We start from the raw sequence: 24753 nt of genomic DNA on the forward strand, positions 1-24753 counted from the left end.
ATTGTTTGGAGAAAATACATTTTCATGTGACTGTAACCAACTTCTAGAGTAATGTATTCCTTATTTTGCTGATCGTTACATAGCTTTGTTTCTGACAGTAATGGCTTTACATTGAATGCTGTTTTCTGGAAAGTATGGGGAAAATAGTCTTGAATAAGTATCTCTCTGATTATTTGAATTCACTTATGAGGAGACACAAAGTATTAAATTTGTGGCTGCTTTTTTCCCTGTAAATAAGCAAACTTATTTTACACCAACTGTTATTAATCCCAGCTTTCTTGTCAAATAATCTCATTATAAATGCATCAGCACAATGTCACTGCTGTGTCCCTCTGGAGATCTATGTAATTGAAACTTCAAAGTTGCTCTAAAATTTTTATTTTATCCCACTAACACATTCAGTTTTGAAGAACTATTAACAGCTTTTATAGCACTGAATAATGCCACTGATGCAGAATCTTGAAAGTATAGGTTTACACATTTTGTTGTTGTTGTTTTAAAAATAAACTGTGTTTCCAGACTTTAGAGTTTCTGGAGAAAAATGAAAACACCAGTACTAAAGTGAAAAACATTTGTAATGTGTAAAAACTCTTTCCAGTTTAGGGAAAAAAATAAGAATTTTTTAAAACTTAAGAATTTAAAATGTATTGATGTAATATTCTAGGATTGGTTTACATACACCTGGAACCCATGAATTGTAATGCCAGGCACACTTCCTTAAGATTACAACCCACTTAAAATATGGAGAGATTGTTAGACTTCTGCAACTGGATATTATCTGCATGTCAACAACATATAAGAACAAGTGAACTTACTATAAAAACACCATATTAGATGACCGAACTCCTATGTACACTGAAACTGATTGCAAGGATGTTCTTGTAAAGAAAGCAAACTGTACATATGAACAATAAAGATACCTTCCACTTCTCTTACAAGGTGTCTATAAAATATCTTCTAGAGAAATCTGTTTTTTGTATTTAAGCATTTTTGTTTTTGTGTAGGCAATTGTTATTTTTACCGCAAAGGAGGCAACTTGTAACAATCAGTGTGTTTGCCTTCATTCCCAATTCCTGCCCTAACAATATGTTTTTGCCTCTCAGGTAGCCTTCCTAACATATCAACATTTAGGGGTGGAAGCAGCTACACTATAAATACTAAAACAAGCTTAGGGCAGTTTGAGAAAGACAAGACAAGCCTCAACAGAAAAAGAAAGAAAGAAAATCTCGTAAAAGGACAAGACTTTGGACTCTTCCAAACATCACCTGTGACCACTGAACCTCACAGACATTTAAAAGCATGAAGTGCCATCTCCAACCACCACCAACTGTTCCAAAGCAGCGGTGAAATCCAGCAGGTTCTGGAGAATGGGTAGCGGAAATTTTGAGTAGTTCGGAGAACCAACAAAAGCCACCAGAGTGGGGTGGGAATAGAGATTTTGCAGTAACCATCCCCTGGAGTGGGGTGGGAAGGGAGATTTTGCAGTATCCTTCCCCTGCCACGCCCACCAAGCCACAGCCACACGGCCACAGAACTGGTAGTAAAAAAATTTGAATTTCACCACTGTTCCAAAGGATAAATTAACCTTGGCTGAACAACAGCTCTCTTTCATCAATGGATAAGCAACGATCTTAAAGAAATAGACAATAGTAAAGACATTTTCTGTCTGTTCCAAAATTAAATGCATGGAGGGGTTAGGCTTGTGACAGAGAAGAAACAAGCCCATTCAACACTAAAGGCCTATGTGGTGTAACCCACAGTGCTGTAACCCTAATGAAGGGTAACAGAATCAAATAGCTACAAAGGAAATTTTAAATATCAACTTCCAATCATAATAGGTAATACTTGATGAGATAATTGAATAGTGTGGTCTCGAATAGTAGCAGCTTTATGGAGGAAACTAATAGGACCTAAGTATATAATTCAGTTAGAATTACTAAGTCTAGTTTCATCAGCAAATAAGTCATGTTTATTTGGGGAAAATATATTTTTGTATCCCCACCCCCAAACCAATATCCCTTATATAATCAGAGTGGAACAAATATTAAATCTGGAATAAACCTAAAGGTGAGCCAATTGCATAAGCCTTGGCAAAACAACCTTGTTCAAATCATCCATTCTAACTTTCCATTTGGTTTCTGTCCCTGGTCTCATCTGCCTTGAAGAGACAAATGGAATACCAAACAAAAAGTTAATTCTTCATTGAAAAGGCTCCTTATTTTACATTTCTAAATGTTTTTTATTATCTCTGCTTGACTGGTTTAATAGAGTCAAAAGAGATGTCATATCTTCAACTGGAAAAAAAGATGATTAGCTAAGTGATAATTTAACACCTGGTGCCTGCTTAACTATATCCTGACTTCATATTTTATCTTACCTTGAACTAGTGTGGTTTAATTTTTCTCTCTTTTTAATGCTCCATTTTCTCTCCATTACTGCCAAATAAAGACCACATATAATTATGGTCTATGGACTACAAGGGGAAGAAACTTTTAGCTCTAACATCAGCAATCTGGTGGGAATAATGTAATGGGAAGAAGGACTAGCCTTGAGGAACAAGAGAAAGAGCCACTACCAAGGCAACAGTCAAAGAAAAGAAATATGAACCTGGGGCAAAACAGTAATCTGAATAAGCATTTCAGACAAGGCCCCTCCAAAGCTAAAGGGAGGAGGGAAGCACATTCAGACTTGCAAGCTCTTGTAACCTTATAATAAGAGTAGTACAGGTAAGTTCTTGACTTATGACCACAATTGAGCCCAACATGTCTGTTGTTAAGTGAGGCATTTGTTAAGTGAGTTTTGCCCAATTTTGCAACCTTTCCACAGTTGTTAAGTGAATCAGTGCAGTTGATATGTTAGTAATCTAGTTGTTAAGTAAATCTGGCTTATGAGAAGGTGATCACATGACCTTGGGATACAGCAACGGTGATAAATATGAACCAGTTGCAAAGCATCTAAATTTTGATCACTTAATCATGGGGATGCTGCAAAGGTTGTAAGTGTGAAAAATGGCCCTTGTAACTTTGAATGGTTACTAAATGAACTGTTGTAAGTCGAGGGACTACCTGTACTGTATTAGCATTCATGACTCTGTTTTCCTAGTCTGGTCTATCCTGAGGGCTGACAAACAGACACACAAAGGGCTGACAAACAGACACACAAAGGGCTGACAAACAGACACACAAAGGGCTGACAAACAGTCAAGCAGAAATAATGAGCAAGAGGTCAGAATTCCATGTCAACTCTGCCACCCTACTTCACATTAAGATCATCTACACTTCACCCTCCATCCCTTTTCAGCAATGTTTTTCTATCCTCCTTCCTCCTTTTTCTTGACAATATATCTTGGCAATATGCACCAAGCTGCATTCTTCTTTTCTTATGTCAACATTGGAAAGATAGAGACTTACCAATGATTTAAAGATGAAATTCATTTATTTGTGATAGCTTTTCAGAAGCCCTGTGACTTGCTAGAAATAAAGTTGGTCCGCTGGTAGATGTAACATTTTCAACTGTATAAATCAATATTCCATGGTGGTAACCACTATTGGACACAAGATTTAGTCCAATAAGATTACAGATACCATGTGTGACACAAAGTTCAGAAGTCTGAGTGATAGCAAGACTGAGGAGGATGTATTTCTGTTCCAACCTAAGATCCAACAAAAATATGCCACACACCCCCCCCCAAACTATTTGCATTTCTTTTTTAACTTATTTTTGTTGAAGTTGCAAATTTTACTAGTTTTTCAAAATATGAAATGCAAAGGCAAATGAAAATAGTGGAAAAGCAGGGGAGGAAAAAATGTTAGGGCAAAGGTATTTGCATTTAAGGAAAACCTCAACTAATAACAGTCATAAATTTACTTAATAGGCAAACCATAGTGTTCGGAAAATTTGTAGACAGGGCAAAAAGCAATAATTCTGAAACTGGGAGAAGGTTAATACAAGCACTTTCCTCCTCTTACAGCATTTTAATATAGCTTTTTATACATTTCTTGTAACTAGGTAAACCTGGAAATCAATAGGATAATATAAAAAGGGAAATAATAGAAACAATGAGAAAAGGAACATCATGATGAATTTAGATGGTCAGGAGGTTGTGTAATTAACAAGTGCTAGACCAATCAGTCTAACAACGTGATTACATTCTTGATTATGTACAGAAATCTGGCTCTATTCAGAGTTGTGTAGCCACAGTTGCTCTTATTATTATTTATTTATTTATTTATTATTTATTTATTTGCGTTTATATACCGCCCCCTCTCCCGAAAGGGACTCGGGGCGGTGTACAGTCCGTATCAAAAATACAACAAATTAAAACATAGTAATAACTACATAAATACGTATATGAGAGGAGGATAAAATATGCCAAACTGTACAGCTAAATAAATAAATTGAAATGTACAAAATTTAAAATCCCAATATCATATCTTCAGACCACCCTTGTTAAAACACGGTTTGAACAGAATAAAACATACTTTTTTTTGCCTTCTTTGCAGGTTGAATATTTCATACAGTTGTTTCAAACAGGGCTCCAATCTAGACACTAAACTCCAAGACTGAATAATGTATTTATAGTCATTCTTGCTTTCCTTTTCAATTGCCCAACTGGATTTGTTCAATTGCAGCTTGGTGACATGCACACTGCTCTCTTGGTTTTTGCCAACTCCTTTAGCTAGTTTCCTAGTTTGAATGTTACAAGAAAATGATTTCAAAAGGAATATCCTTCATATGAAGTGAACAGAACAAGGGAGAAAAGGGGTAGGCATACATCATTCCTAGTTTAGTGAACAACGATTAATTAGAAAGGAATGCATTCATGAGAGCCAGGCATCATATCTCATTTCACTGCAAAACATTGTTTTTAGAAGTTTATACTAATAATCATTTGTCCACAACACTAGAGGAATCCACATAGAGGGGACAAATGCCAAAATGGCTGCCTGAAACACAAACTGTGCTCCTAATGTACCTGCATGTGACATTGCAAAGACAATACAGAAAGGTGAGGCATGTGTTGCGATGCTGAAATATATATTTCATCATTTTAACATTACAATGTATCAGAACAGAAGCTTCTGCACAATAACTCTGTCACTGTACACTTCTAGAAAGCTAAAACTATAACTAACCACAATGTAAAAAGAAAACAGCAGGATCCCAGAGTTTGTAGCATGTTGTAATGTTAATAGTCATGAGATGTTCAAGGAAATCTATGTAAATAACACCAACTATGCCCCAAATAAATTGGTTGGCTGGTTGGCTGGTTGGTTGGTTATTTATTTGTTTGCTTGTTTTGCAGATGGAGTTTCATATTCCATGGACTGCAGCTTCATTTCTGGGTTACACCAAAAAGCCATATTTAGTTGACTATCATGATGCAGTGAAGAAATTCCTCACCTGCCTTCTCAAAGCTTGACAATAGCTGCTGGCAAATTTCAGCTCTTGAAGCTTTCACCTCTGCTGTCAGCATGTGAAGACTCCATCTTGCACAAATCTTCCAATATTGAGGAACATCAATTATGCGACCCACACATTCCTCCGAAATGCCAACCTTGACAGCAATTTCCTTGTGAGTGATCAGCCAATTGTCCTTCATCAGTTCATCAACCTTTCTCCTGTGAAACTCACTGGTTGCTGTCATGGGTCATCCACTTTATTGTTGATCATACAAATTAGCTCCTCTTGCTTCTCCATCTTTAAATGTTTTGCCCAACAACACACAGTAGTCACAGCAACACAGCCATTGCTATAAACAAATTGCACTTAGTGGTGAATTTCAATTTTAATTGCTTTAGCAGTCAAAAATTCAATTATGGCACATTGCACGTTACAGTGGACTGCTAAATATTAATTGCAGTTTTCTATTTCCAAAAAACTAGCAACCTTTTCCCATAGCAACTTTCCACCAAGTGAAGTTAAAGAATAGTTGCTAAAGAACATGTCAGAGCTTCTAGCTTTTTAATAATGCCATCTGTTGGTGACATATAACACTGAATGCAGTATTTTCATTCAACCCTCATATCTTTGTAGTACTAATATTTTATGCATTACCAACAGCATCAGAAATTATAATCTTATTGCATATTAACAGCTGAACAAGTTACCTCAGAGATAATTGGAGAAGTAAACTTTTAGATTAAAATTTTAGAGAGGGTTTTTTCTCTGTGTGGTGTACTGGGCAAATCCTCCCACCCCCACAAAAATGAAGCTCTAGGCCAGAGCTTCTAGGCCAGAGAAAAAAGTGTATTTAATTAACAGGAATTCAATTAAATAGGTTAATGTAATCATTCTGTGCATTATTTTAATTTAGCTTTGTTATGCAAGCTTGATACAACCAATTTTACCAATGAAATGTGAACTTCAGTCTTGCCCTTTTTAGTAAGAAAGAAATTTGCCTCTAATTGGAACACGGAAGCCAAGCAAATATTATGTCAGCTACTCAAGCAACTGAGCAATTAATAAATGAACTGGCATGGTATTTGTCTTGGATTTGAAATAATTGGTCAACATATATCAAAAATCAAAAATCAATTTGATTTTTCTGGACACGTTTCAAAAAGGTGCTTTTTTCCAAAGAAAATGGATAGCTGTAACACATCAATAGAAAAGAGGTGGCAATCCTTTTAATTGGAAAATAGATTGCTTTTGTCGTTCAAATTACAGAGAACCCTTGTAAACAGTTACAACAATAAGAAATAATACTGTACTTAGCAATAAACAATTATTTCCCCCCCTAATAAACTTTGCATTTCCTAGGCCACAAAACGTGCCTCATCCACTCTTTCTCTTTCCTTGCCAGAAACGTAAGGACAGATCATAGCAATGGAAAATCATCCACAGTGCTTCTTTGCTAAGCCAGATTTAAGCCACTGCCCCTAAGGATGTAAAGTCCCTTGCAAATAAATATAGATTATGATCCTGAAAACAGTATATTGATCAATTAATTGCTTCATTTCAAGTGCCAAGTAAACTGTAAGTAAAAGGTTGCTAGTCTGTTTTTCAGGTAAAAACAACAACATGTTGATTGATATGTTTAAAGGTTCCATGCCCTGCCTATAGACAGAATTCTACAAATCTACTTTAGTTAAATAGATTCTATATATCTCTCTCCCATCTGAGGGGCAACTGGCAGAAATGCATAAAAAGTTTCTGACTTGGGTACAAACTGCAGCTTAATCTGGCCGGAAAGTAGTATACTGATGCCAGCTAAAACATTTTTCATTCCAGTGGTGAGAATTTGAATGTATTTCGTCTGACTTTCCTATTACTTTTGCTTGCAATTCCCATACTCAGATTTGTTTGTTTTTTAATGGGATTATATTTGAGGTTGTTGTCATTATCTGATTTGGCTTTTTGCAAGAACTGGAAAAGCATCCAGCATTTGAGTCACTGAGGAAGTAAACAGGAAAGAAGATCAGGGATGGCAACTGCCTTGAAGTGCAAACAAAGGCAAGTCCAACTCTTCAGAGACCTTTAGTAGAGAAATATTTATTGGAGAGAGGAAATATTTGTTTGTGTTATAAAGAGGAGGGTAGATCTGGATTACTGAAGAAATTAGAAGAGTAGCCTTTGCTTTGGATGGAAGAAAAAAAACTTGACTTGGAATGGTTTGGCATTTCTCATATTAAAATATTTGCACTGTATCTCTCTTTTTCATTCTAATCTAATAGGTTTCAGAAAGTCAATAAGATTGTAAATTATCGATCTGTCTCTCTCACTCACTAGAAAGATGTACCTATGAATTCATATACAATATACGAGCAACTGGATTTTACTCTAGTTTGTCAAGCACCTATTGATTTTGAACAGGGACATCCAGTTTAGCTACAATACAATTGTCACCAACAGTTATATAATTCATGGAATATTTTCAAACCAGTTAATATATAAGATATGGGTACTGCTGCCATTTTCCTTAAACTCCTAAACATTCCTTAAATGTTAACTGACTAGCACACTTTCAGTGTTAATATCTTGTCAGACTAATATAATTCTAATAGAACAGACTGTCTTTGACTAAATGCTCTAGTCCTCTGATGTACAGACATTTGCCAACTAATTTCTGTCTTTATAGATGAGGTGCCATCTTCACTGTCAGTGCAAAAGACAAAGAGAGAGAGAGAGAGCTTGTTGAAAACTGACAATGTACTAATCATGTAACTCTTGAACTCTCGGAAATGCTGGAAACAAATGGCGTTTGGTCAATAGATTTCCTTCATAGGATCACTGAATCAAATAATTGGAAAGTACCTTGGCTATCTACTAGTTCAATTACTTATGTACTGCAGGAATCCATCATTATAGCACCCCTACTGTTGGTTTAAACATCTCCAGAGTTCACTACCTACAAAGGAATTCTGCTGCATTGCTGAATATCTCTTCCCACTAGGAATATTTTCCTAATGTTCAACCAAAATCTCTGTCCTTGTAATTGAAACCTGCTGTTCCTTAGATTTAAATCACGCCTCTGGGATTGCAACTATAAAATCCAATTAATTGCAATTAAGAATGTGCAGGCCAAAGAGCTCACAGTTCTTAAAGATTGTTCGAGGTATATTTTTAAGAATGAAAACATTACAAATTAGACAGATGTATGATTCTAATTTGCTTTATGGAGAATTCTTTTCTGGCATTTACAGGAAATCAATTAGTCTTTTTTTTTTTAAAAAAAAAAGATTGCATAATGAAAAGAAAGCTTCCACATTGTAGAATTCAGTGAAATAAACAGATAGTAAACGACAGCTACTGGTAAATATATCCTGTGGACAGTGTGAAAAGAAAGAAACCCTTCACATCAGGAGGTATTCAGCAGGTTCTGACCAGTTCTGGAGAACCGGTAGCGTAAATTTTGAGTAGTTCAGAGAACTAGTAAAACCACCTCTGACTGGCCCCGCCCCCATCTATTCTCTGCCTCCAGAGTCCCAGCTGATTGGGAGGAATGGGAATTTTACTGTATTTTTTCCCTGGAGTGGGGTGGGAATGCAGATTATACAATATCCTTCCCCTGCCACACCCACCAAGCCTCACCCACAGAACCAGTAATAAAAAATTTTGAATTTCACCACTGCTTCACATATTGTACAAAAAATGCCATTTTTTTTGAAATATGCAAGTGAAGGTACTCAGAGGAAGAATGTTTGGCATACATATAATCCAGGAACTTCCTATTTGTTTTGCTCCAGCCTGAGCAAAGAACCAATCTCAACCCTTATTCAAGCTTTGTTATTATGGGGATTAGCTCACAGAATACATTTAAATACATGAATTCCTCACAATTCATCCCAGTATGTTTCTTTATCCTGGGCAGACGAGAAATCTCATGTAATACAATTCAAAATATTTTTCCGAATTTACCCCCGTCACTTTATCTTTCCCTTTAGTGACTTGGATCAGTTATGGAGGTAGAGGAAGTACATCAAATAGTTTAACTATTGATAAAAATTCTAGGAAGGAAAAATTAAAGATGCAAGAAGCTAATTTAGATGTATCCTTTTCTAAAAGTTAAGCAGAGAGAGAGATCTTCAGCTTAGGTCCTGAAGCATACATTAAATTACATCTTCTGTTATGCCTTTTCAAACACATAATGCCTATTCTTTCATTTCCATTTTCCAGCTGCTACAGTGACTATTTCAAATTACCTCACACAGCCAATAAAGCAAAGACTTGATATGTTACACTAAACTTTGTCCAAACCACATGCTGAGCCACATGGAGAAAACTGTTGTTCAACATTCACGTTGAATCATATAATGAATACTCCAAAGCAGTGGGGATTTAATGTGTAAATCATTAGCCAATTGCACAGGCATGTAATACAAAAGAAGAGGAAATAGATTCCATTCAGCTACAACACATTAAACTACAACAAACGAAATATTTCTAATTACTGAAACCACTACTTGAATTTTATGTGAAAGTCTTCCATTCTTCTGAAATGTCTGTCTTTTAGATCTGCACTCTTCTTCCCTCCTAGACACAAGAAACGCCTTGACGTTGGAATATTTCAGTCTACGTTTTAGTTGAGGCTGAGTGCAGCTCTGTTTCAGGAGTTTGGCAAACTGCTTTGTCACATGATCAAAAGTTTCATGCCCAGTAGTTCCTTCATCCCCAATCTTATATCATTTCAATTTAGGAAGAGGTCATCTTGGCCAGGGGTGAGCTTCAAATTTTTTAGCAAGGTTGCTGGGCGGGCGTGGCCATGGTGGGTGTAGCCTAGTCGGCCCCCAGCACCACAGGGAGGGGGTGGTTTTGCCCTCCACAGGCTCTGGAGGTTTTCCTCAAGCCTCCAGGAGGGCAAAAACAGCCTCCCCACACTCCGGAGGCTCTTTGGAGGCCAGAAATGTGCCCCGTTTCTGGCCTTCCCGAACTTCCAGTAGGCCGGTTTTTCGCCCTCCCTGAGCCTCTGCATGCGCCCTGCACTTACCTGCATCCATAATGGGCCGTGTGGGGACTCCTGGGCGGGGAGGGGTGGGTGGGCCACCAGATGTGGGATTTGGGGGTTCTCCAAACTGCACAGAATCTTAGTTAGAGGTTCTCCTGAACCCCTGCGAACCCCCAGCAGCCCATCCCTGATCTTGGTTGATGCATACCCAACAATGGGAAATGTTCTACATGTTATAGATTTAGCACTTTTTGTTGTTTTGATAGATATTGAAATGGTATTTTATTGTTGATGTCACACAGAATCCGCGTCTTCCATACTTTTTGTTATAAAACTTTGAGAAAATGTTTAGGTTTCACTCCTGAATTTGAGGCTGATGAAGGTTCAGGAGACCATTGACCATTAGTTACTAATTGAAAGCTTATCTCTTATTGCCAAGAGACCCACCTTCTCACCATACCCTAAGCAAGCTATTAGGGTGGCAAACAGTCTTAATGTACACAGGAATATACAGGTTCTCAATTGAAAATGTTTCAATTGCTGGAATTTTAGTAGCTCCATCCCATTCAGCTCCATAGATCTCCTTCATGGAGAACCATGCTTGGGAAAGAAACATTTTGGGTTTCAAGTAGCTGCCCAAAAAACTGACATTTTGTTGCTGGCTTCACATCCCTCATGCCCACAGATAAGATGGGGAAGAAAAACCAGTTTGCTCATATGTTAGTCATCATTATCCAAGAGAAGCCATAATGACATCATGTGGATTAGGACATGCTTTCACAAATTATGTAGATAATACGGATCAGAAAATATTCATTTCTTATCTTTTAAACAAGAATGCGTTAAAATATGTGATGTAACTGGCCTCCTTTTGCCCTCACCCCCATTACACAGCTTTTGCCATAATCCTATTTCTCGCTAGCCTTGGACTTCTCTTGCTCCTTTTGCATTTTAACATAAAGAGATCAATTCCTAAGATTAAAAAAAATAATTACACAGTTCCTAACAATCCAGAGGAATTTGTACCAGGAAGAAGAAGATTTACATATGCTCCATTTTGCTTCTATCAGTCTTGAATCATTTAATTATTTTATTTTTATTTTAAATTTTTCTAAATTGCCTTTCACAAAACTCAGTGTTTTTAATCTGTAGCCTTTTTCCTCCATGGCTTTAGTTCAAACCACATGTTGCTTTTTCTCCTTTATTCTGAGTAAGGAAAAAGGTGGGTGTATGATGTACTTTTTGGTTTTGTCAGCCTTTCCAGGTATATTAAATAGGAAACACAACCAGATGAGCTAATTCTACTTTACTGTTAAGCTACATTAACAGAATCTGACAAGTCTGAAAGTACAAATCCCCCCACATATCCTTTACAGCTTAAGAAGCTAGGGAGGGTCCCTTCTGAGCTTCTTTCTCCACCCATTATGCAGCTACAGGCTATGCCTCTTCTTATCTGAACGTTCCCTATACAACATATAAAACCTGGAGACACCCTGTGTCTCCAGGTGTTTCTGATATACCATTTACAAGTCTAGATTTCAGGTTAGATTCTAATATCCTGATTCAAAGGTGTAGCTAGCACAAAGACCACATTCAGTTGAAGGCCAATCAATCTTCTGATTCCACAGCCTGGGAGCACTGTCCTCTGGGACAACTTTCTCTTAAACTGACCCTAAGAAGCTATTAATATATCCGAGCCAGATGGAGCTAGCAGTAGAGCCCTATTCTTCCTCCAAAGAAATCTTAAGTAGTTCTGGCGTGGTTGGTCCTACAAAGGCACACACAGCGTGGTCCTTCTTTCAAATGATACATATTGCACAAGGTAGGCAGCATTCCTCTGTTTTTGTTGGCAACAACAGTATTAAAGCTAGCAGGGGGGAAATACCAGCATTGTAATGTCATGTGATCAGCAAGACACTAATATCAAAAGAAGTTGACTGCAGTTCTAAATGAAATTGAATATGCAGAAGTAATGTTTCCTTTAATTTGCTTGGGCTATAGTCATTTTCTGACATTCACAATTGTTGTTCTCTTGTCTTTCTTATCTTCCCATATGAAAAAGATGTATTCTATTATAAAGCCCAGGCTAGGTTTTCCTTCCCTTGTTGTATAATAGTGATGGTTTAAATATATACTTTTTTCTATTCTTAGTTTTCTCAGCTTTTTTCTCAGTTAGCAAACACTACTATAACATTTCATAAATATAGCACAATCCCTTTATCTCTTCTCATTCAGTTAATTGCACGTTCTACGTTTCTCACTTTTAAAGTAAATTGAGATTGAATGAAGAAAAATATGACATAAATTAGATTTTTTAAAAATGTACCTCAGAGGAGCTGAAAGAATTTCAAAGCTAATATGGGCATTGGTCCTTACCTGATACGCTCATTTTCTGGTAGAGACAGCAGCCAGACTGGGTATGCTCCGTCCATTAACCAATTGGACTGAGTCTACACTTATGATGTCATCGGGCCCTTGTGGCTCCTCCCCAGTTTCAGAGGAAAACTGTAGACTCAAGTGAGAATTGAGAGCAAAAAGTGAAAGTCCATAGTCACTGTATCTCTCTCCTCCGCACAAGGAATTCCCTCGCGTGACCCATACCAGGGCGGGGCTGGCTGCTGTCTCTACTCTCCCAGAAAATGAGCGTATCAGGTAAGGACCAATGGCCATTTTCCTGTTATCATAGAGACAGCAGCCAGACTGGGACGTACCAAAGACTGGGTTGTCCACTAGGGTGGGAAATTGTAAAAAAGGTCCGTTAGGGCACAAGCACTTGTAGCACTCTGCGCCCAAAAGCCACCTCAGCCAACGCATACTTGTCCAACTTGTAATGACATATGAAGACTGTGGGAGATGCCCAGGTGGCCACCCGGCAGACTTCTTCCAATGTGGCTTGAGTGGACCAAGCTGTAGATGTCGCAGCGCTGCGTGTAGAGTGAGCTGTAAAGGGACCTGTATGGATTGAAGTTCATAAGACGTTTTAATACAGGCTCTTATCCAGTGCCCCAGACTAGATGATGAAGCCTTGGTACCCAAGGATGCCTGGCGAAAGGCGATGAAGAGAGCTTCCGTGTGGCAGAACAAAGCAGTGCGGTCAATGTAGATCTTGAGGGCACGACGTATGTCAAGAATGTGCCACTTAGGCTCCCTCTTGTGACGGGGAGATGGACAGAAATCAGGTAAGGTCAACTCCTGACCTCGGTGGAAACAGCTATTGATCTTCGGTATGAATGTTGGGTCCAGTCTTAAGACAAGTCGGTCTGGATGGAACACGGACAAGTCATGCCTGACTGAAAGAGCAGCCAAATCAGAAATACGTCTGGCTGAGGTTACATCCACCAAAAACAGCGTTTTAAAGGACAACAGTTTCAAAGAAGCTGATCTCATAGGTTCAAAGGGCGCGGACGTCAAAGCCTCTAGGACATGAGGTAAGTCCCAAGTTGGATATCTATGTATGGCAGGGGGACGCAGGTTGGATGCTCCATGGAGAAATCTCCGGATCAAGGGGTGAGAAGGTAGATGTTCAGATGCCAGGCCATACATAACAGAGGCCAGAGCGGTCACTTGTTGGCTTAGCGTGTTAGGGGTAAGTCCCTGATCAAGCCCCTCTGCAGGAAGTCCAATATCTGTGGAATGGATGCCTAAGTGGGTCAACAGTCTGGTTGGAACACCACAGAGCAAAAGTCCGCCACATGGCATCATAAATGAGGTTAGTAGAGCTTCTGCGTGATGCCTGAATGGTAGCAATGATGTTGAGGGAGATGTTATCAGCTGTTAAGGCTTGCCGCTCAATCACCATGCTGTTAATTGCAGCCACTGGAGGTCGGGATTGCAAACTGACCCTTGGTGTAGAGACAGGAGAGACCATGGGATGTGCCATGGGGTGGAGATTGACAGAGTCACTAGGTCGGCATACCAAGGCCAGCGTGGCCAATTTGGTGCTAGCAGCAACAGTTCTGCCTCCTGCTCCAGCATTTTTTGAATTACCTTCTGAATGAGGGGAAGGGGAAGAAATGCGTACAGGAGACACCTGGGCCACTGGCATCTGAGAGCGTCTACTCCTTCTACCATGGGGTCCATGAACCTTGAGTAATACCTGGGTACCTGCTTGTTGTCTGCCGTCACGAACAGGTCTAGGGCTAGGAGGCTGAACCGTATTGTCAATCGATGGAAGAAGTTCAGATGGATGCTCCACTCTGCCTGATCTATCGTTGTCCGGCTCAGCCAGTCTGCTTGGACATTGGAGATGTGTTCTGCCCTGAGAAATGACAGGTGAGATTCCACCCACTGGCACAACAGGTTTATGTGTGCCTTGGTCATGGTATTGTCCGTGAGGACTAATATGTGTTGGGCCTGAACTCTGTGGTGGAAGTGTCTGAGGGCAAGGTGAACTGCCCGCAATTCTAGCCAATTTATGCTGTTTTGGCTCTCTTCGAGGGACCCCTGAGCCACTAGGTTCTGCATGTGTGCCCCCCATCCTGTCAGACTTGCATCCGTCGTAAGTGTGAGACAGCACAGCTCTCTGAACAAGGTCCCTTGCAAAATCACCGGGGACTGTCACCATTTGAGAGACTGTAATACCTGTCTGGGAAGGAGGACCCTGAGAGGAGAGCTGCTCCTGTCAGCCTTTTGATGGGGAAGCATGAACCATTGAAGGCTCCTGCTGTGAAACCTGGCCCATGGGACAATCCCAAAGCAGGATACCATCTTGCTCAAGACTTGGGAGAGAAGAAGAAGGGATGTCTTGCATAGACGTAGCACCTTTCTGACAAGTTTCCTCAGACTGAGAATGTAGTCGTTGGATAGCAACACCCTCTCTGCCATGGTGTCTATCAAGACCCCATGGCGGAGAAGGTGAGTGCTGGGAACGAGGTGACTCTTTTTGAGATTCACTCCGAACCCGTGATTCCGCAAGGTGTGAATGGTGAGGGCGAGATCTCTTTCTGCCTGAACCGGAGACCTGGACAACAAGAAGATGTCATCCAGGTAACACAGAATCCGAACTGGGGATGACCTGATGTGGCTAGTGCTGCCAATACCTTTGTGAATACCCTGGGGGCAGAGGATAGACCGAACGGAAGAGCTCGGTACTGGAAGTGCCTCCCCCCATAGGAGAAGTGGAGATATTTTCGGTGGTTCATGAAGATGGGGATATGAAGGTAAGCTTCAGTCAAGTCTACCGATGTAAGGAAGTCACCTTTCCTGACCCCCTGGAGGATGGTGTGCAGAGAATGCATTTTGAACCGCCGATAAACAATGTGGCGGTTCAATGTTTTTAGATCTAAAATTGCTCTCCATCCCCCGGAATTCTTCGGTACTACAAACAGGCGGGAATAAAAACCCTGCCCTTCCTGATGGGGAGGAACCTGTTGGATGGTCTGGATCTCCAACAGGTGCTGAATGGCCTGTTCCATCAGTGACCTCTTGCGAGGACACCGAGAGACCGGGCATGGCATGAAGTGTTCCTGGGGGATGGAGAGGAATTCTAGCATGAGACCAAATTTGACAGTTTTGAGTACCCAATTGTCTGTTGAAGTCTCCTCCCAGCGGTGGGTAAAGAACGCTAGGTGGCCTCTGATAGGAAGAGAGTCCAGATAGTCATTTCCTACATGAAAAATGGCAGTTGCCTCCTCCACAGTAAGATTTCTTGGAGGGGAAATGCTGTGTGTTTCTATTGGACCTGTCCTGGTGAGATCCCTGGCTGGGAGTGTATGATTGGTGTTGTGGACAGGGGAAGGAGGTTCCCCTGTCTGCCAGTCGAAAGGGAGACCTCCTATAGAAGGGAGCGGGCCGACTGTCCTTTTTCTTGTAGATGGATGAAAGGACCTTGCGCTTGTCTTTAGATTCCGTGAGGTACATGTCTAACCAAATAATTGGGTGCCACTGAATGGGGAGGCTGCTAGGCACCACTTGGTCGGCCATCTACCTGCCATGGCTTGAGCCAAAGCAGACGCCTGGCCATGACCGAAGAGGCCATGGCTTTAGAAGCTAATCTAGCAGCATTAAGGGAAGAATCAGCTGCAAATTCAACTGCTGTCCTGATCTTGTTGAGATCCCTATGTGATCTAGTGTCAGTAGGAGCAATGTGCTCCTGAAGTTGCTCAATCTAAACCAGGGCCGCCCTGGAGAAAAAAGAAGTGGACGTAGAGGCCCTAACAGCCCAGGCCCCAGCATGATAGTTTTTGACTAAGGTTTGATTTGACCTTTTCTCCTCAGGCTTGAGAATCTCCTCAGGGGCTCCAGAGACCACAGTAGGTGACAACAGAGCTGCAACTGGTGCGTCCACTGGGGGAGTCTCGAAGAATTTGGTGAGGTTTGGTGCAATGTTGTAGAGATGTTTGTCAAGGTTGGTCAACTGTGGGCCCGTGAATGGAGACTCCCACTGCTTCTGGATGACGTTCAGGAATATTTTGGGAACAGGGATCACCTCTTTTTCCACAGTGGGTTCGGTGAATGGGATATTAGGACCCTCAGTTGAAACGGGTTCTGTCGTTTTATCCTGTGAAGTAGAAGCTGAAGCAGAAGATGGTAAGTTAGCAGCTTTAATGGCCTTAAGTAGGAAGGACTTGAATCGATCAGTTTTGAATAATCAGGTAAAGGCAGGGGTATCTGGGGTGACCACCTCCTCATCAGATAGGTCTGAGTCCCGCAGGTTATCTTGCTCCATGCCAATTGAGGCCTGAGAAGTAGAGGCAGAGGGATCAGGATGCTGAGCCGCAGCAGAAGATTTATGCTTATGGCCATGTGATGGAGCAGGTGGAGGGTGCTGTTGTAGGCCAGCAGCCATGACCTGTTTAATGGTTTCAGCAATGATGGTTGTCATATCAGCAGGAGAGGTATACATGGTTTGGGGGGCTCCAGAGCCATGTATAACCAGGAGGGAAGGCTGTTCAAAGGTGTGTTCCCTATTGAGAGGGACATCAAAGGAATTGCCTCTGTTGTCAGGTTCTATCAAAGATGAGGACTCCGAAGAAGACAATTCCCCTTCTGAATAGGCCAGGGGGGGCAGGGCCCATGGGAGGCAAGACAGATGGAGCTGGTGGTCCTCAGAGAGAGGGAGTGAGGGCTGGGCAGTTAGAATATGTTGTTGTTTTTGGGCCCTCTGAAATTCTTTCTCAAGGGCCTTCTGCCCTGGTAGTCACTTTAGAGACCTTGGGGTTTACTCCTGAGGAAGGAGCTTCTTTGGCTTGCCTCTTCCTGCTGCTCTTTGCCCTGATGGCCCTGCCTCCTCTAATCCTGCATTCGTATCCATAGTTGGATCAGCCATTTCCCCAAACATAAATCAACACCCTAATAAGATAGGCAACGGTCTCACCTGTTTGCAGGTCAGGCACTCCTGATCCGGTCCACCTGGGGTGATCCTGCATTGCTGGGCACTCCAAATGGCTGCTGTAGAGTTCGCACCTTTTTTAAAGCATCCAAAATGGCTGACTTTTTTCTCTGAGGCTTTTCCGAGCCTCAAAATGGCCACTGCCATCTTCGTGGGCTTTTCTGACCCGCAAAATGGCCACCAATACTAAGTGTGGCCAGGCGATCTGCAGAATGGCCACCGGACTCGCCTGGAACCGCTGCACACGAAACGGCTGGTCGCGCGTCCCTTCGAGTGCCCAGAATGAAGGAGCGCCACGGGGAAACAGATGTGGAGCCATAGCTCGTGAGCTGGCCGATCTGATTGCAAGGCAGGCTTCCTGAGCGAACTCATGGCCGCAGGCAATCAGACTGCTGAGGAAAGGCAGCCAGAGATCAGTTTCGAATTTCCCTCCAATTTGTAGAATAAAGGATTATTTAAGGAACCAATTTAAAGGAACAAAAAACTTTTTTGGAAAAATTCACCAATTAAAGATATAATTAAATAATTTGGAGGAGAGATCAATTCTCACAGCCAGTCCAGGTTGGACTGAGTCTGAAACTGGGGAGGAGCCACAAGGACCCGGTGACATCATAAGTGTAGACTCAGTCCGATTGGTTAATGGACGGAGCATACCCAGTCTGGCTGCTGTCTCTACGATAACAGGAAAATATGAAAATACTGACAATCTTAAATTCGCCACATATCACTGAACGACATTATGGAAGCAAAACCATAAAAACTTTACAAATGAAATGTAATTGAAATATTTTTATATATCAGATGAATCACAATCCTAATATTAAGGGATACGTCCATTCTTTTGGTATCTCCTCAAATATGAAACTATAGCTCCTAACCACGCACAAATGCCGGTCAATAATGGAAGATCTTCTGAATTTGTAGGGCAGTATAAACACAAGTGTTTGAAATGATCTATCACAAGAGAGAGTCTTGCTCAATAAGCTAGTCCTAAAAAGACAAACAGGATTTCAATTAAATGTTTCTGCTGGAATCCCTTTATTCAGACAATGTGCTCTACTAGACAGCAATGAGATCACTGGATGGCATTTCTTTTTAATAAGGGAAACCCCTTAGAGACACACTTGAGCAGAATGCACTGAGGTGATTTTTTTTAAAAAAAGCTGAAGTAATAATGTTCGATCCTTACACTTATGAGTTGGTTGTCACCACCTCACACATCCCCCGGATATACAATAGACTCTGCCTACTTTTAAAACATCCGTTAAAATCTAGTATCTCCACACATTTTATTCTAGTTGAGCCGAGTCCCCTTTGTCTGAGTTAGGTGATCCTATAAATAACAAACACAATATTTTCTATAATTAAAAAATGGAGATTCTTGTGCTCTTGGCCACTGTCTCAGAAATCCACGTGCCTCATGATTTTTGTCAGGATATCTCAATTATTAATAACAGGCTATAATGGGTGAACACATCTTTTATACTTCCAATTAACTGCTTTATTTCAGGTAGTAATGAATATTCTAAGATTTCACCTGTTTCCAATCAGTGTTTTAAATTTTGAAATGACACATTCCCCATATTCCAGCTGGGCCTGCAATCTCACCATCCCAGCCTAGAACTCTGCTTCCTCTAATCCCATATGTGTGGGTGTGATTACTCAAAGGCTGGGTTCACACTTTACAGTAAGCCAGAATTTCTATGAACAGGCAGTGTAGAATCACGCCTGGTGGCTCTTCCTGCCAGAATGCTCAATTTAAAAAGAAAATCATGGATGATTCTGCCTGTACTTTGTTTTCTCTGATGCCCTAATCAATGACTCTAACTTGTCCCTCTTGGGGGGGAAAATAGAATGAGAAACATACAGTGGCTTTTAGCTCTGATTTTCTCCCAAGAGTAACAAAGATCTATGTCTTAGATTTGGGCAATCCAATGATTCAACCATAGATGAATCTATTCTCATTTTTGTAGCCATGTTTGCTTTTCCCAAGATCCTGGGAACAGCTGTATGTGCTAGCACAGTGATGGCGAACCTATGGCACGTGTGCCACATGTGGCACGGGAAGCCATTTGTCAGGGCACGCGAGGCACTGCCCTGTCAGCTGGCCACCGCACATGTGCCTTTTTTAAAGCCATTTTTCGCCCTCCCCAGGCTCCAGAGCCTTTATAGGATCCTGGAGAGGGCGAAAAGAGCCTTCCCAGCCCCACAAAAGGCCCTCCGGAGGCTTCATGAGCTTCCCGGAAGCCTCCAGAGAGCAAAAACCAATCAGAGTTCACCCTTTTTTAAAGCCATTTTTCGCCCTCCCCAGGCTCCAGAGCCTTTATAGGAGCCTGGGGAGGGCGAAAAGAGCCTTCCCAGCCCCCCAAAAGGCCCTCCGGAGGCTTCATGAGCTTCCCTGAAGCCTCCAGAGCACAAAAAAATGGCCCCACAGGGAAACCGGAAATTCAGGAACGGAGTTCCGGTTTGCTCGGAGGATCGTTTTGACTGCTCCAGAGGCTTCAGGGAAGCATCCTGAAGGTCCCTCAAGCCTTCGGAGGGCTCAAAACGACCCTCCAAGCAAACCGGAAGTCACTTCCTGTTTGCTCGGAGGGTCGTTTTGACTGTTCCAGAGGCTTCAGGGAAGCGTCCTGAAGGTCCTTCAAGCCTTCAGAGGGCTCAAAACGACCCTCCGAGCAAACCGGAAATCACTTCCAGTTTGCTCGGAGGTTCATTTTGACTGCTCCGGAGGCTTCAGGGAAGTGTCCTGAAGGTCTCTCAAGCCTTCAGAGGGCTTCCGGGGGGTGGGGGAGGCTGTTTTCGCCTTCCCCAGGCTCCTATAAAGCCTCTAAAGCCTGGGGAGGACAAAAAAAGCATGCAAAAAATGGGGGTCGCGCCTGTAGTGCACGCATGCATACTGGGCATTGCATTATGGGTGCAGCATGCCTGCACACTACCCCCCTGAGCTCCCCCCATTTATGGCACGTGAGCCAAAAAAGGTTTGCCATCGTTGTGCTAGCATCTTGTTTGTTCTCCAATAAGCAGAAGTCTCATGAATTCTAGGCTTATTCTAATGGACCATTGTACCTGGTAGTACGTAGTCGTGTTGAGATTATTAGTTATGGATACAAAAATTATTTTTCACAATTTTTTTCAATTGTTTTATTTCAGAGAAAAGGTCACTCATAATGTGTTATGAAATGTACAAGCAATATCTGGTTTATTTACAACAACCTAGAAGCAGTAACTAAGGCCACTAACCACTAAGTAGGTAAAAATCAATAAATAAAGTAAAATAATTCCGTAGCCAGAATGCAACCATAAGAAAGTTAATAGCTATTTTGAAAAAAAAACTTAAAAGCAAATGCAGGAGAGTTGCACAATTTTATATTTAAAAAAACAGAAATATTCACCTAGAAGAAGACAGCCTTCACATAACAAGGTACTTAAGCTGCTTAGATCTTTCAAAATAATTGAATTGTACCAAAGCAAGTAGGGTACCATGGCCATATGAAATGAGGAAATATTTTTTTCTTCTACTATTTTTTCACAAATACAAGGTCCACTTTTATGAAAATACAATCATGATGGTCAGCTTTCAATATACTCGTAAAAATGGACTTCAGCCTATGTTCAATCAAATCTGCTAACTCCAATGTTACACACAAAGCCAGTCCTCTTTTTCAATCCCTGCGGGTATTCAGAAAACCAGAACAATGCATTTTTCTATCTGTGCTTGTATTAACTTGAATTTCATCACTCAAGGCAATTTTAATCTCATATTTTAATCTAAAATAGATTTCATCTTCCATGTGCCCAATAATCAGGCTCCCTTCCCCTGTCTTTCATTTCTTTTTCCTGCTTCCTGGATTGGTGCTCCAATTAACGTTAACCACAGCAAACAAGAGGAAAGGCTGGAAAGAGGACCATTTTCCTATCCAGAAGCATTACATAGGTTATTAGGAACCCATCATCACTCCGTCACTCTCTCCAAATACTGCAATACTTCTTAATGTACTTTTTCATCTGCATAGGACATATGCCTTGTGTGCACTTTAAAAATACTGCCCCTTTTTCAAATCTTCCACCCAATTTCTCTCTCACTAGACTTCACAGCATCCCAGACAAGCCACACTGGAAAGTTTTACTGACTGCACCAATCACACGAGAATACAGTCTCAATAAAAGCTCTGGGTTGAACTATGATGTCCTTGGTGGTGATGATGAGGACCAGTGCAATGATGATATTACCTGGTCAGGTAATCAAATATCTGCAAGCAAGCAAACAAACAAACAAGCTCAGAGAGCACCCAAGGACTCCACAGAATACAATCTTTCTAATATTATGACATCACATGGTACTTCAAAAAGTACACAATGGTCCAGAAAAATCTGTATTTTAAAATTTTATATGGAAAGCAGAACCTTATAGTTGATCAACAAATTCAATTTCCAGGGATTGTCTCAAGCTCTGGAACCCAAGCTAATTGTTCTTTAAATATTAAAAGCAAAAGTCTTCAAAATATTGACCTCTTGATTTAACAGCACATACCACTTATGATACTCTTTAACATCACTGATCAGTTCCTTATTCTTTCATTCCAGAGTTCTTATAACTTCCAACTTTTAGCAAAATAACTGTATAGACAATGCTTATGCAGAATGCTGACATTCTTTTCTACTTCACTATTTCATACCATCCATAAAATGCCCATAAAACTAGGTAGCTCATTTCTGCCACACTTGGAGAGGCCTAACTTAAAAAAAAAACCCACAGGATCTCTTTCTTGCATCTCCTTGTCTATTCAATTCAGTATCTGACTGTGACTTTTTCTCATCACTAAACTGTCATAGTTTATTTGACCCACAACTTCTTTAAAACTATGCTTTCCGCCTCTGGCAATTTGGAACTCATTATTAGAATCAGCAGTTATCAGCATTAGGAATGTGCCAAGAAAAGCATATGTAGAGAACAGTGACGTGCAGTGAGGTTTATGGCTGGTGAGGCTGGTGACATCATCAGGAAGGCAGGGAATGGGAACACGTGTGCAGGAGGCTGAGGCTGCCTCAGCCTCCTGCACACATGGTCCCATTCCCCGCCTTCCTGAATCAACATGAAGGGGACCGTGCCTTTTCCCTTTTCCCTTTTTTTTTCTTTTCATGATGAGAGCGATGAGGCTCTGCCTCCCCTGCCTCCCCTGACCGCACGTCCCTGGTAGAGAATGGCTGGATTTAGAAATATGCTAAGCTTTTATGTGGCTAAACTTTGCTGTTTTGAGCTTAAGCATATTATGTGAATTCAGGTAACTGTGGATTATCTAACATATCACAGATTAAACAACCTACAGTATAATGCAAGGTGTGATTCTTATCAATATCTATATCACAGAATGGTTTTCAGGAGCTATTTTATAATTCATACTACAGCAGAACAAGATGATTAGTAGAATGGAAAGCAATCAGGCAAAGTAAGCTATAGACATCAAGAAGCAACTAGTATCTTTAAAATGTCCATATAAATACAGGTAGTCTCTGACTTACGATCATAATTGAGCCCAACATTTCTATTGTTAAGTAAGACATTTGTTAAGTGAGTTTCGCCCCATTCTTGCCACAGTTGTTAAGTGAGTCACTGCAGTTGATACGTTAGTAACGTGGTTGTTAAGTGAATCTGGTTTCCCCATTGACTTTCCTTGTCGGAAGTTTGCAAAAGGGGATCACTGGGACACTGCAACCGCCATAAGTATGAATCAGTTGCCAAGCATCTGAATTTTGATCAGATGATCATGGGGCTGCTGAAAAGGTAGTAACTATGAAAAATGGTCATAAGAATGGTCACTAAACAAACTGTCGAAAATACCTGTAGATAATTAGAAAAGCCTAGGAAACATGAGATGGATGACAGATGAGGAAATCCGCACATCAGGCTTTGTAACCTGAAAATATCACCAATCTGTGTCTGGAAAGGAAAAGAATGCTATACTTCGTATATTTTTTAATATCCATAAAACCTAGCAATACATTTCCTACCCAAAACACTAAAAATCAATCTCTACTTGCTCTTAGAATCTTATCCCAGAAAAAAAAAAGAATTGATTAAACATACCCAAAAATACAAGTCTAGGAAGGAAGATTCATTTCAATTTCCATTCCAGCTTTTCTACAGTTACACAATAGTAATTACAGATAAGATTAAAGAAAAGCAGTTATATGAAGACATAATGAACCCCATCAATTACTAGAGAACTGGAGAAACCCACTTTGTATTTTATTAATGTTTTAAGGGAGTTGAATGGCTTAGGTGATTTGCACAGAGTTCCTCTAGGTCATTTGTCCAAATAATTTGAAAGAGCATTTCCATGAAGATTGAAATTACGCAGAGACTTAAAATAAGAAAGGCTTGTTATAAGAAACTTCAGTATAATTTTGAAATCTGAATTACAGTATTTGGAAACATATTTTCTCACAAGAGGAGTCAGAAGTGAAGAAATGGCTGGTTATGGAAATGGACAGAAAAAATTGGACATAGCAAGATCATACCTTCATTTGTTGCTTTGGAGAAAAGAAAAAGGACCCAGGCTTCCAATTTTGACCAGGTAATGCAGGGCAAGATGAATATATATTGTACCTTTGCATTAATTTCACATTTTGAGGGTATACTGAAAAACAGCAAGCCCCCAAGACCTTTGATCTCTCTTTTGCCCAAGGCGCTTTTTTCAATATGTAACAAAAGTAGAAATGTCCATTTCTACGGGCCATTTCTGGCCTCCGGAGAGTCTCCAAGAGGTAGGGGAGGCCATTTTCGCCTTTCCCAGACTCTAGAAAGCCTCTGGAGCCTGGGGAGGGCAAAAAACGGACCTACCGGGCCCACCAAAAGTCAGAAAATGGGCTGTTTTTGGCCTCTGTAGGGTCTCCAGAGGCCGTTTTTGCCCTCCCTAGGCTCCAAGAAAGCTGTGCGCACATGGGCGGGGCAGTGGGGGGTCACATGTGCATGCACAGGGGGCATGACATGTGCTTTTGCACCTGAGGCAAAAAAGGTTCATCATCACTGTCTTAT

General features: G+C 40.9%; 1 protein-coding gene across 8 annotated transcripts in view; it reads right to left on the reverse strand.

Moving 5' to 3' along the window:
- SEMA5B (semaphorin 5B) overlaps window positions 1-24753 on the reverse strand; it is a 532760-nt gene that overhangs the window by 259902 nt on the left and 248105 nt on the right. The window contains exon 1 of one of the 8 annotated variants that reach the window (XM_081938791.1): window positions 5404-5504. The exons of the other annotated variants lie outside the window; for them this stretch is intronic. The gene's annotated coding sequence lies outside the window, so the exon portion shown is untranslated. Of the gene's footprint in view, window positions 1-5403; window positions 5505-24753 lie in introns of those variants that run through there. 8 annotated transcript variants of the gene reach the window in all.

Source organism: Natrix helvetica (assembly GCF_964273705.1).
Source record: "Natrix helvetica genome assembly, chromosome: 1".
In the NCBI taxonomy this organism is placed as follows: domain Eukaryota; kingdom Metazoa; phylum Chordata; class Lepidosauria; order Squamata; family Natricidae; genus Natrix; species Natrix helvetica.